This window comes from Tupaia chinensis, unplaced genomic scaffold (genome assembly GCF_000334495.1).
Source record: "Tupaia chinensis unplaced genomic scaffold, TupChi_1.0 Scaffold000597_1, whole genome shotgun sequence".
In the NCBI taxonomy this organism is placed as follows: domain Eukaryota; kingdom Metazoa; phylum Chordata; class Mammalia; order Scandentia; family Tupaiidae; genus Tupaia; species Tupaia belangeri.
In genome coordinates this window covers 1161735-1174048 of record NW_006160114.1, presented here as the reverse complement: position 1 = coordinate 1174048, position 12314 = coordinate 1161735, and the positions used below count along the sequence as shown (strand labels likewise).

The 12314-nt window shown below is 39.5% G+C and overlaps 1 protein-coding gene and 1 pseudogene across 5 annotated transcripts in view; one reads left to right on the top strand and one right to left on the bottom strand.

The window, feature by feature from the left end:
- The window catches only part of KATNAL1 (katanin catalytic subunit A1 like 1), a 235958-nt gene that overhangs the window by 166793 nt on the left and 56851 nt on the right, over nt 1–12314 (top strand). The window lies entirely within an intron of this gene.
- On the bottom strand, nt 9930–12003 carry LOC102501050 (platelet-activating factor acetylhydrolase IB subunit alpha-like; annotated as a pseudogene).

The following is a 12314-nucleotide window of genomic DNA, read 5'->3' as shown; positions in this document are numbered from 1 at the left end:
TGCCCCCCCCTTCTGGCCCCCCCCCTTTTAATCTCAAAAAAAAAAAAAAAAACAAACAAACAACTAGAAAATTCAGAGTGCATTGCCCATAGTACATATTATTTTGACAAAAGTATTTAGTTGTTTGAGTATATTAAAAAAATGTAGTTATATAAACACATATGTTTATGTATACTAGCTCATGGCATTTTATTTGTGCCATAGAATCTTGAAAACTGCACTATACTCTAACTTAACTTTATAGATTAAAAAGGGAGAATAAGAGAAGTTACATATCTTGTGCATGGTCCCTGATATATTTGAAATTTTGGTTTAATGTTTGAAACTGTATGATGGAACAACTAATAATAGCAGTAATAGCAAACTCCCTAAAACACATTTATCCTTTTTGATGCTTTTTTACAAAAAGTCCCTTTAAAAGCTTTTTGTGTATATTAGTTTATCTAATTCTTACACATTCTTGTGAGTTCAGCATTACTTTCTTGGTTTTACATGTGAAGAAATTGAAGCTCCAAGGTCAGTCTTAATTGCAAGTACAATAGATGGTAGAATTAGAATTTGAATTCTGAGTAATGGTAGTACTTGAGCTTTTGATCATTATGTTGTAGAGCCTCTAATTTGAAAATGTTTACTGTCTTGTTTTAAGGTATCATGACTACTTCTTTCATATAAGAGTGCTAGTTCATTTTCTGAGAGTGATTACATATTTTTCTTTTTTTTCCCTTTTGTCTTTAAAAACTGCTGACATACTTCAGGTTAAGTCCAAGCTTAAAATGCTGTTTTTCAATAAGTAACAATCACTTTGCATAATCATCTGTTGTTGAGGTTTATTATTTTTTTTCCTTCTGAAGTCAACAGGGCCATCCATAATCCCAGTTTTCACTACATTTTGTAATTTTTAAAAATATGAACTATTTATTTTGCATTTATTCACTGAACATCATCACAGCGTACAAGATGCAGTTTCCCATCCAGAATACACTATATAGTGGGTTACTCATACATGTTATCATCACAAATAGTTTTCTATTTCTTGATATATAGATAGATAGTTAGATATAGATATAGATATATTTTCCTTCCCCCCATTTCTCATCCTCTGCCATATCCCACTCTCCTCCCACTCTATCTCTGGTATCTGCAGTTGCTTTCCATTTCTTTTTTTTCTCCCACATTTTATTGGTTAACAAAATATCTTAATTGATCTAACTACTTTCAATAGCAAGTTCAGCTGATATATAAATATCTGTAAACAAATATTTGACTTTAGGCATGAAGCTGTGAGTAGAATGAATATACTATAAAATAGCACCTAGCAGGCTATATAGCTTACTGTGGTCATTAAATAGGTATTTTAAATTTTTTTTAATTTCAAGAAAGGCAATTTTAGCTTTAATAAATCAAAATAAAAAAATGTTAAGAGAACTTTGCTTAAGACTTAAAGCCAGGAAGCAGGTTAGGATTCTGTTCAAATAGTAGTTACCTGGATCTGTCGACAATTCAAGAGAAGAAAAAAATTCTTATTTCTGGACTACTAAGCATAGAAAAAGATCAGTATTGTTTTAGTCAAAAGCTATAAAATTAAGCTATAAAATTCTATTTCATCAGCTCAGTCTCATGTACTTAATCTAACTTCTCTTGTGGTCCAAGGTTTCCATTTGAATTCTGGAAGATAATATTCAGCTCTTGACTTGTCTCTATCATTTAGCTGGCCCTTTTCTTAGGTGTTTTTTTAACTCTTATTTCTGTTTGTCTGACTTTAGTTTTCCTGATATCACACTCCCTTCAGAACTTCTTGGAGAACTTGTCTGGTGTTAGTAAATTCTTTCAGGTTTTGTTTATCTGAGGATGTTCTTGTCTTCTCTTCCCATATGAAGGATAATCTTGCTGGGTATAGTATTCTTGTTTGAAAAAAAATTTTTTTTGAGAGATTTTCGCTATAGGGCACGTGCGCTCGCCAGACAGACAGAGAGAGACATAGAGACAGAAAGTGAGAAATCACCCCCCAGAGGGGATGGTCACGCCTCAATCCCTTCTCCTCCATTCTCCTGTCAGGATCTTGGGCACGCACGCACACGCGCCCAGTGTGAATTTTAAGCCCCGGGGTCTGGGACGTGAACCTCGTTTGGCTATGTGGGAGTCCAGCAACATAGCCATTATGCTAACTGCTGGTTCCCGTTTGAAATTGTTTTTCACTCAGCACTTTGAATATATTTTCCCATTCTTTTCTTGCTCACATTGTTTCTGATGAGAGGTCTGCTGTTGGCCTGATGGGTATCCTTTTTAGGTAACTTGTTGTTTCTCTCTTGCCAGTCTGAGTATCTTGTCTTTGTCCTTGGTTTTGGTCAATCTGGCTATAATGTGTCTCAGAGATCTTCTTGGGTTGATTGTATTTGGGATCTCACGTATTTCTTGGGTCTAGATCTTTGAATGCCTCCCAAAGTTTGAAAACTTTTCTTCTGTGATTTCTTGGAATAGATTATCAATACCCTTATTAGTCTCTTCATCTTCTAGGATCCCAGTTATCTGGATGATTGGACGTTTGATGGTATCTAGTATTTCTCATATGTTCTCATTTTTTTGGACTCTTTTCTCAGTCTTTGTGGTGGACTTTTTAGGTGAGTGATTCTCTTTTCTACATCTGAGATTTGATCTTCTGTATAGATCTAGTCTGCTTTTAATACTTTCAAGGGAGGTTTTGATTTCCTGTAGTACAGCCTTCATCTCTAGCAGTTCTGTTTGATTCTTTTTTATGGTGTGTATTTCCTCTTTCAGATCTTGCAAGAACTTCCTCACCTCCTGGAACTCCTTGGCTCTATTGTCTTGCTTCATCTGGAGTTCGTTTTCTCTCTTCTCTTGCATCTCTGTTAACTTTGTCACTATAAATATTCTAAATTCTTTATCAGACATTTCCATGATTTCCATTGAGCTGTCTATGGATGAAGAGGAGTTATTATTTTCCCTTGGAGGAGAGGTATTTTCTTGCTTTCCCATATTTCCTGTGACCCTGCAGGGATTTCTAGTCATTTGATGAATGGTGCATTTCTTCCTAATTCTTGAAGTTCAAGCTGAGTGTTCAGGAGCATGCAGGAGGAGGTGACCTGCAATTTCTTTGCCATTCCGTTTTTATCCCTTTGTGCAGCAGATTCAGTGGGTATTGAGGAATATGTTAACCTTAGTAGTATTTGGATGTTTGGTGTGGTTCCCTTAGCTCTGTCTAGACACTTAGTGAATGGAGATTGAGCAGCAAAGTGATGAGGCAAAAGAAAAAGAACAAGAAAACAGAGAGGAAAAAAAGAGAAAAAAGAAAAAAGAAAAAACAAGCCCAAATTTTTATTTTATTTTTTAAAAAGCAAAAATGGGGACCAGCAGTTGGCCTAATGGCTATGTTGCTGGACTCCCATGTAGTCGACTGTGGTTCGAGTCCCGGACCTGGTGTCTTAAACTCACTTCAGGCACTTGTGTGTGTGCCCAAGATCCTGAGAGGAGGATGGAGGAAAAGGGATTGCAGCGTAGCCATCCTTCCTGAGGGTGATTTCTCACTTTCTGTCTTTCTGTCTCTGTCTTTCTGGTGAGCGCACATGCCCTATAGCAAAAACCTCTCAAAAAAAAAAAAACAACCATAAAAAAGCAAAAAATGAAAACTACACAGCTTGCTAGCCCACCATGTGAAATGCCTAGTTCTCAGCAGCAATGGAAGAATCTTCTTCTGAGGTCTGCCCCTTGCCTCTCCTACACGGGAAGGGGATTATTAGCAAGATAAAGGAGGGTCTGAAAGCCAAGGGAATACTTTACCTTAAAAAGTTTTTAAAAAGGAAAATTATAAAAAAATTAGAAGACAGAAAAGTAGAGAGGGGCATCCTCCCACTCGAGACTGAGGGCTGGAGGCTGAATTATCAGTAGAAAATCATTTCCCCTATTCTCTGAAATGCCTAGTTCTCAGCAGCAATCTGTAATCTTTTTTAAATGCATACTTTGTATCAGTCATACTTCTAGGTGCTAGAAATATTAATAAAATATGACTTCTGGCCTCAAGTTAACTATTATATAATTATTGAGAGGGAATCTTATGAAAAAATTAACTTTTTAAAAAATTTTTATTTTGGGACCAGCAGATGGCATAATGGTTATGTTGCTGGACTCCACATAGTGGATGGTGGTTCGAGTCCTGGACCCAGTGGATTAAAACTCATGCCGGGCATGTGTGTGTGTATACCCAAGATCCTGAGAAGAGAATGGAAGAAAAGGGATTGCAGCATGGCCATCTCCCTTGGGGGGTGATTTTTCACTTTTCTGTCTCCCTGTCTCTCTGGCAAGCACATACACTCTATAGCAAAAATGTCAAAATTTTATTATTTGTTATTTACATATAATTGAACATCTCTATAGCACACAATAAGATTTTTCAAAGTTTGCATGTAATATGTGACAATGAAATCAAGGATATTGCCATATACATCATTGTCAAGAGAATTTTACATTTTGTGTCTGTGGAGTGTTTCTTCCCTGAGCCCTTCCCAGCTATGCTCTACTATCTACTTTCCTCTCATGTAGTCTCTGGTATCTACCCTTGTCTTCCCTACTGTTATATCTTCAGATCTTTTGATTTCTGCCATAGAGTGCAGACATTTGATATATATTGAGCAGAGATGTGTAGGGTGTATCTTTCATAGTCTGGCTTACTTTGCATAGCATTAAATCTTCTTTAATTATCTGATGATCAGCTAGATAAATTTATCTATTTTTTTAATCTCTTGATGAGCCAAGAGAATGAAATAAAAGGCATTTTTAATTAGGGAAAGGAAAGAAGGGAAATTGTCCCTATTCATACGACATGATTATTTCCTTTTTCTGTTTCTCTTGATTAGTATAGCTAATAGTGTCAATCTTTTTTTTTTTTAGAGGTTTTTGCTATAGGGCGCGTGCCCTCACCAGACAGACAAAGACAGATAGAGAGACAGAAAGCGAGAAATCACCCCCCAGGGGGGATGGCCACGCCGCAATCCCTTCTCCTCCATTCTCCTCTTGGGATCTTGGGCACGCACGTACACGCGCCCGGCGTGAGTTTTAAGCCACCGGGTCCGGGACACGAACCGCAGTCGACTACGTGGGAATCCAGTGACATAGCCATTACACTAACTGCTGGTCTCAGTGTCAGTTTTTTTATCTTCTCAAAAAACCAGCTTTTTGGGACCAGCAGCTAGCATCTGTCTTTCTGGCGAGCACACACACCCTATAGCAAAAACCTCCAAAAAAACAAAAAACGCAAAACAACCCAGCCTTTTGATTTGTTGATTTGTTTTTGTATAATTCTTTCTCTATTTATTTTAGATCTGGTCTTTATTTCTCTTCTTCTATTTCTTTTATTTTTAGTTTTGCTTTTCCATTCCTTTGAGCTACATCATTAGGTTATTTATTTGCCACCTTTCTCTTTTTTTTCCATGTGAGCACTGATTGCTATAAACATGTCTCTTATGGCTATTTTTGCTATATCTCAAAGATATGGGGAGTCATGTGTTCATTATCTTTGATTTCAATAAGGCTTCATTTTATTTCCTATAAGCAACATGTAGAGGGTACTTATATTTTTTAATTCATTCAAGTAATCTGTGTCTTTCTAATTTGAAAACTTAGTCCATTAACATTCAACGTTATGATATATGCAGACATATTCCTGTCATTTTGCTGCTCATTTTTAACATCATTTTGTGTTCCTTTATTTCTGTTTCTCTCCCTTTATTTTTATTTCTCTCCCCCTTTTTTTAAAGAATTATTTTAACTTTATTTATTATTAATATCATTATTATTTTTCAGTTTGATCAGAGAGAGACAGACAGAGAGAGAGGAAGTGAGAAAGCAAGCCACCAGGTCCAAGACTTGAACCGTGGTCGGCCATGTGGGAGTTCAGCACCTTCAACCACCACGCCACTTGCGGCCCTTCTCTCCCTTTTGTTTTTCTGATATAGTATTCCCTTAAGTATTGCTTTTCATTTTCTTTTCTTTTCTTTTCTTTTCTTTTTTTTTTTTAAGGGAGATTTTTTTTTTTGCTGTAGGGTGTGTGCTCCCACTGGAAAGACAGAGACAGAAAGTAAGAAATCACCCCCCATGAGGGATGGCCATGCTACATTCCCTTCTCCTCCATTTCACCTCTTGGGACCTTGGGCACACACCTTCACCTGTCCCATGTGAGTTTAAGCCACAGGGACTGGGACTTGAACCATGATCGACTACGTAGGAGTCCAGTGACTTAATCATTACGTTATCTGCTGATCCCCTCCCTTAAGTATTTCTTGAAGACCTGGTTTAGGGTTGGCAAATTCTTTCTGCTTTTGATTATCTGGAAATAATTTCACTTATTCTTTTCATTTGGAGGATAGTCTTGCCAGGTATTGTATTCTTGGCTGAATTTTTTTTTTTTTTTTATTTCAGAGTTTTAAATATGTCTTCCCATTATTTCCTTGCCTGCATCGTTTCAGTTGAGAGATCTGATGTTAATCTAATGGGGTAATCTTTGTAACTTGGCGTTTCTCTCTTGCCAGTTTTAGAATATTGTCTTTGTCTTTCACTTTTCCCAATATGACTGTTATGTGCCATAGAGTTCATCTTCTTATGTGAATCTATTTGGTGTTCTTCGATTTCCTGGATCTGGATGTCTTTATGCTTCTCTAGATTTTGAAAGTTTTCAAATAATATTTTATGAAAGAGATTTTATATGACTTTTCCTGTCTCTTTGCCTTCTGGACTACCCATCATATGGATTCTCAGCTGTTTAATGTAATGAATTTTCTCATATCTTTTTCTCATTTTGAATAATTATTTTTCCTTTCTTCTTTGTGGTTTGGACTAAATAGGAGTTGTTATCTTCAAGGTCAGAGGTACTTTTTCTTGTGTGGTCTAATGTGCTGTTAATATTTTTGAGAGAGGTTTTAATGTCCTATAGTGTATTTTTCATCTCCAGAAGTTCTGTTTTGATTCTTGTTAGAATGTCTCTTTATGGAATTCCTCTTTTAAATTGTTGAATTATTTTCTCATCTCCTGGAATTGGTTTTTCATTTTCTCTTGGGTATCTTACTGAGTTTTTTAAAGATGAATATCCTAAATTCTTGTGATATTTCTGTGATTTTGTTTGTGTATGTGTGTTACGCACTGTTGGTGAGGAGTTACTGCATTCCTTTGGGAAAGAGAGATTTCCTAGTTTTCTTATGTTTCTCATGACTCTGTTTTGATTTTTAGGTATTTGATAAAGTACTCATTTCTTCCTAATTTTTTAGAATAGGGTTCTGGAGCTGTACGCTGTTGTGTTTTTCTACAGTGTGTGTTAACTCCAGACCAGTTTCCTTATTCTTCTGTGCGTTGGAGTGCTGGAATTCATGGTGGGAGTGTTGAGATTTGGATTTTCAAAGGGCAGTTTATCTCCTTTTTTCTCCTCTGTGGTTGGGGTGGGAAGGGAATTCCTTTGGAATTCAGTAGGTTGTTTCTTCTCTACTTTTGCAAGTCAAAACCTTGCAAAGGTTTCTGTTAACCTTCACCTGGTCCCTCTCCTCTCCCCTCTTGATGGTTCAGCGGGACTCCTTTTTCTTCAGGGACTGCTTGCAGGCAGTGGCCACAACCCAGGTACTTGCAGGCTGCAGGGGCAGTGGTGGTTGGCCCTTCCCTCACTCTCCCAGCATAACCCAAATTCTGGTCCTGATGCAAACAGGGGCTGAGCTGGGGGGCAGAGTGCAAGTTTGTAGCACACGATATGCTGGCTGCAAGTGAGAGACATACAATATGCTGGTGGGTGGCGGTGGCCTCCTCTTTCCTCCCTCCCATGGGCAGAGTGGGCAGACACAGGGTAGTGCACAGTGGGTAGTGCACAGGGTAGACTGATGGCGTCTGCCTTCCTCCCTGCGGGGAGGAGGGAAGGGAAGCAGGGCGAACAAGTATATGGAGCTTGGGGAACACTGGCAGTTTCCTCCTTCTGCCAGGACAGATAGGCACACAGCCTAAATTAACTTTTAAGTTATGGTTTCCAGTTTTGTTTTAATGCACCTAGTGTTTTAGTCTGTTTAGGCAGCTATAGCAAAATAATTCAGACTGAATAATTCATAAACAATAAAAATGTATTTATTACAGTGTTCCAGAGGCTAAGAAGCCCAAGATCAAGCACTAGCAGGTTTGGAGACTGGCGAGAAGGCACAGGCCTTCTATATGGGCTCATGTGGTGGGAGGAGTGAAGGAACTGAGCTGGGCCTGTTTTTGAGGGCACTAATTTCATTTATGAGGCCAGAGCTTTCCTGACCTAATCACCTCCTCAAAGTACCACCTCTTGATACCAACACATTGGGGATTCAGTTTTAACATGAATTTTGGAGGGCCAGAGATAGTCAGAGCAGAGTATGTTGGAAAATTGGATTTGTTATCATTTTACTACCGAAGCTTAGAGTCAGTATAGAAATATACATAAACATGCATTTTCAATTTAAAAGGAATAGTCTAAAAGTAAAATGCCAGTATCAGAAGAAATGTTTTCATATTTTAATATAAAATTAATTTATAAAACTGATTCTCAAGTTTTACTAAAAATATTGATTTATGGTTAATTAAGTCTTAGCAAGATGAGTACTGCTTCTATGATAATATGATTAAAGCTATATATGCTTTTGAATAGAATTTGGATTAAAGTAGGAAAAGTTATATTCACTGAATTCATTTTAAAGTTACTAAATTTAAAGGACTTTGTTTCATAAAATTATACACATATATGGCCACTTATGAATGCTTTCCTTCTCATGAATAAGGCTGTGGACAGCGATATGAGTGATACTACAAACTGGATTGAAGTTGCCATTTATTTTTTAAAATTGTTTTGTTAAGTTTCTTTTAGGAGAAAGACTGAGAAAGAGGGGAGATTATCAGCATCCCCATTAGAGTCCCAACATGGTGCTCTACCCCAGCTATCAGCTAACCCGAGTTTAAGGGCGTGCATGTGTCAGATGCACTTCAGGGAGGTCATCCCTTTTTATTTGAGATTGCCAGAGCATTGTGTGTTATCACTGCACCACTGTCCAGCCCCTGGAATATTTTTTGAGATCTGTTGATTGATGGCAATATAGATGAACAATTACTCTTTTTTTTTTTTTTTTTGTCAGTTTGCACTGGAAAGGGAATGAGAAAGTGAGAAAGTACCCCCCTCCAGGAGGATAGCCACACTGGAATTCATTCTTTTGCATTCTCCTCCAGGATTTTAAGTATACATGCACATGCACCTGGTGTGTTTTTTAAGCTGCTGTATCTAGGACTCAAATTGTGTAATTGGCGATTTGGGATCCAGTCATCTTAACCACGATGTCACCAAGTGGCCTATACAGTTCCTTTTTTTTTTTTTTTTAAAGAATTACTTATTTATAGGACCAAGAGATAGTGTAATGGCTACATCACTGGACTCCCATGTAGTTGACCGCGGTTCAAGTCCCAGACCCGGCAACTTAAAACTCACTCTGGGTGTGTGTGCATGCATGCCGAAAATCCTGAGAGGAGACTGGGGAAGGGATTACAGCCAGCATGGCCATCCCCCCACCCTGGGGGGGGTGATTTCTCACTTTCTGTCTCTCTGTCTGGCAAGCACATGTGCCCTTTAGCAAAAGTCTCTCCAAAAAATTACTTATTTAAGTTTATTCATCATTATTATTATTTTTAGATTTGTTACAGGGCACATGTATTCGTCAGACAGAATCAAGAGGAGAGTGGGTGGTGAGAAAGCAAGCCATGTTGTCCATGTGTGAGTCCAGCACCTTCACCATCACGGCATCTGCTGGCCCCTACAGTATTTTTTTGTTTTGTTTTACAGGAAAGGCCAATATTTATTTAAACAGAGCTCAGTGGGGTAACTGTGGTATCATCGGAGTGCATCCAGAGAAAAAGGGAGGAGGAGCCAAGTGAGATTCAGATCAATGGCACTCCCACACCTTTACTGTTTGATCTACATTGCCGATAACCACATAGGGCGTCATCTTGTGCAGCTCCAAAGATGCAGCAAAGTGCTCACGCGCATTGAGAGTCTTCACGCATCACTTGTTCTTGTAATCCCATACACGTAGGGTCTTGTCATCAGTGCAGCTCAAAATAAACTCCTCCCTAGAATGGAACAAAACTCTACATACCCAGTTATCATGACCCACCAGGGTCATAAGGCACATGCCAGTACTGATATTCCGTATCTTTTTTTTTTTTTTTTTGAGAGATTTTCACCGTAGGGCGCGTGCGCTCGCCAGACAGACAGAGAGAGACATAGAGACAGAAAGCGAGAAATCCCCCCCCAGGGGGGATGGTCACGCCGCAATCCCTGCTCCTCCATTCTCCTCTCGGGATCTTGGGCACGCACGCACACGCGCCCGGCGTGAGTTTTAAGCCACCGGGTCCGGGACACGAACTGCGGTTGACCACGTGGGAGTCCAGCGACATAGCCATCACGCTAACTGCTGGTTCCCGATATTCCGTATCTTAATAGTCTTGTCTCTAGATCCAGGCAGCAAGAATGGCTCAGCTTGCCATGTTTTTAGTCTCAGATCTGGTAGCTTCAGAGATGAAAGAGTATGAGCTCTCTGGAGCCCAGGAAATGCATTCTACCACTTGCTCATGTTCTTGAAGCTCAGCCTTGTATTCTTTTGTTGCTACAACTCATACATGCACAGTCTGGTCATTGGAACCACTGGCAATCAGAGTGCCATCGTGGTTTGGCTGTACCATACATAATCATTCTCTATGTCCCATGAATATCTTCACACAGTTTGAACTTCCCACATTTTTATGGTTTTATTCCTTAAGGCAGACATTATGTGATCTCCATTGGGCTTGATGGCTACTGAGGAAATATTGTGATCATGGCTGTGCATGGTTCTGATGCATTCAAATCCCTGAAAATCCCATACTTTAACAGTCATATCTGCAGTCTAGAAGTCAGAAGCTTGGCACTGTGATCAAATTAAATGTCCTACACAGAGTCTGTGTGCCCCCTAAGTGTTAATTCAAAATCTCCAGTCTCGGGACCAGCAGTTAGCATTAATGACTATGTCGCTGGACTCCCATGTAGTCGACTGTGGTTTGCATCCCGGACCCGGTGGCTTAAAACTCATGCTGGGGGGACTAGCAGTTAGCGTAATGGCTATGTCGCTGGACTCCCAAATAGTTGACCACGGTTCGCATCCCGGACCCGGTGGCTTGAAACTCACGCCAGGCGCGTGTGCGTGCATGCCCAAGATCCCAGGAGGAGAATGGAGGAGAAGGGATTGTGGCGTGGCCATCCCCTCTGGGGGGTGATTTCTCGCTTTCTGTCTCTGTGTCTCTCTGTCTGTCTGGCGAGCGCATGCACCTATGGCAAAAACCTCTAAAAAAAAAAAAAAATCTCACACCGGGCGCATGTGCATGAATGCCCAAGATCCTGAGAGGAGAATGGAGAAGAAGGGATTGCGGCGTGGCCATCCTTCTGCGGGGGGGGGTGGGGGGACTGATTTCTCACTTTCTATCTCTCTGTCTCTCTCTGTCTGGCGAGTACACACGCCTGAAAGCAAAAAAAAAAAATCTCAAAAAAAAATCTCCAGTCTCATACTCCCACATGCTCTGTAACAGAGACCATAACTCTGAACACAAAACAGAGACCATAACTCTGAACACAAGATGGAAAATGACTCAAGTGATTGGACTCCTATGACTGCACAACACAGTTGGGGAATGGGGAATGGGGAATCCATTCTTTTGGGTCTTATTTCTGACCAAGAGGTCCACTCAACGTAACTTCTTTTGCTTCATTTAGCTTTTATTCTAATTGTATAATCTTATTTTGTAACCTAATAACAGATATACATTTTTCCCTAAAAGACCAACATACTTCTTATCTAATTCTTCATTTATATCTAATTCAGCTTCCTTTTTAAAAGCAGAATATGCCTCTTCATAGCCATTTGAATGAAGATAGTCTGCTATAGCTCGGTTTAATTCATCTCATTGTCTCTGGGTCAGCACCATTTTGGCTGTGATGTCAAGCTTATTTGATATAGTGGTATGTCCTTCCTTTGGGAAATCAAAAAGCTTTGGGACCAGCAGTTAGCATAATGGCTATGTCACTGGACTCCCACGTAGTCAACTGCGGTTTGAGTCCCGGACCCCGTGACTTAAATTCACAACAGGCGCGTGTGCGTGTGTGCCCAAGATCCCGAGAGGAGAACATTGTGGCGTGACCATTCCCCCTGGGGGGTGATTTCTTGCTTTCTATCTCTGTTTCTCTCTGTCTTTCTGGCAAGTGCATGCACCCTATAGGAAAAACCTTCCAAAAAAAA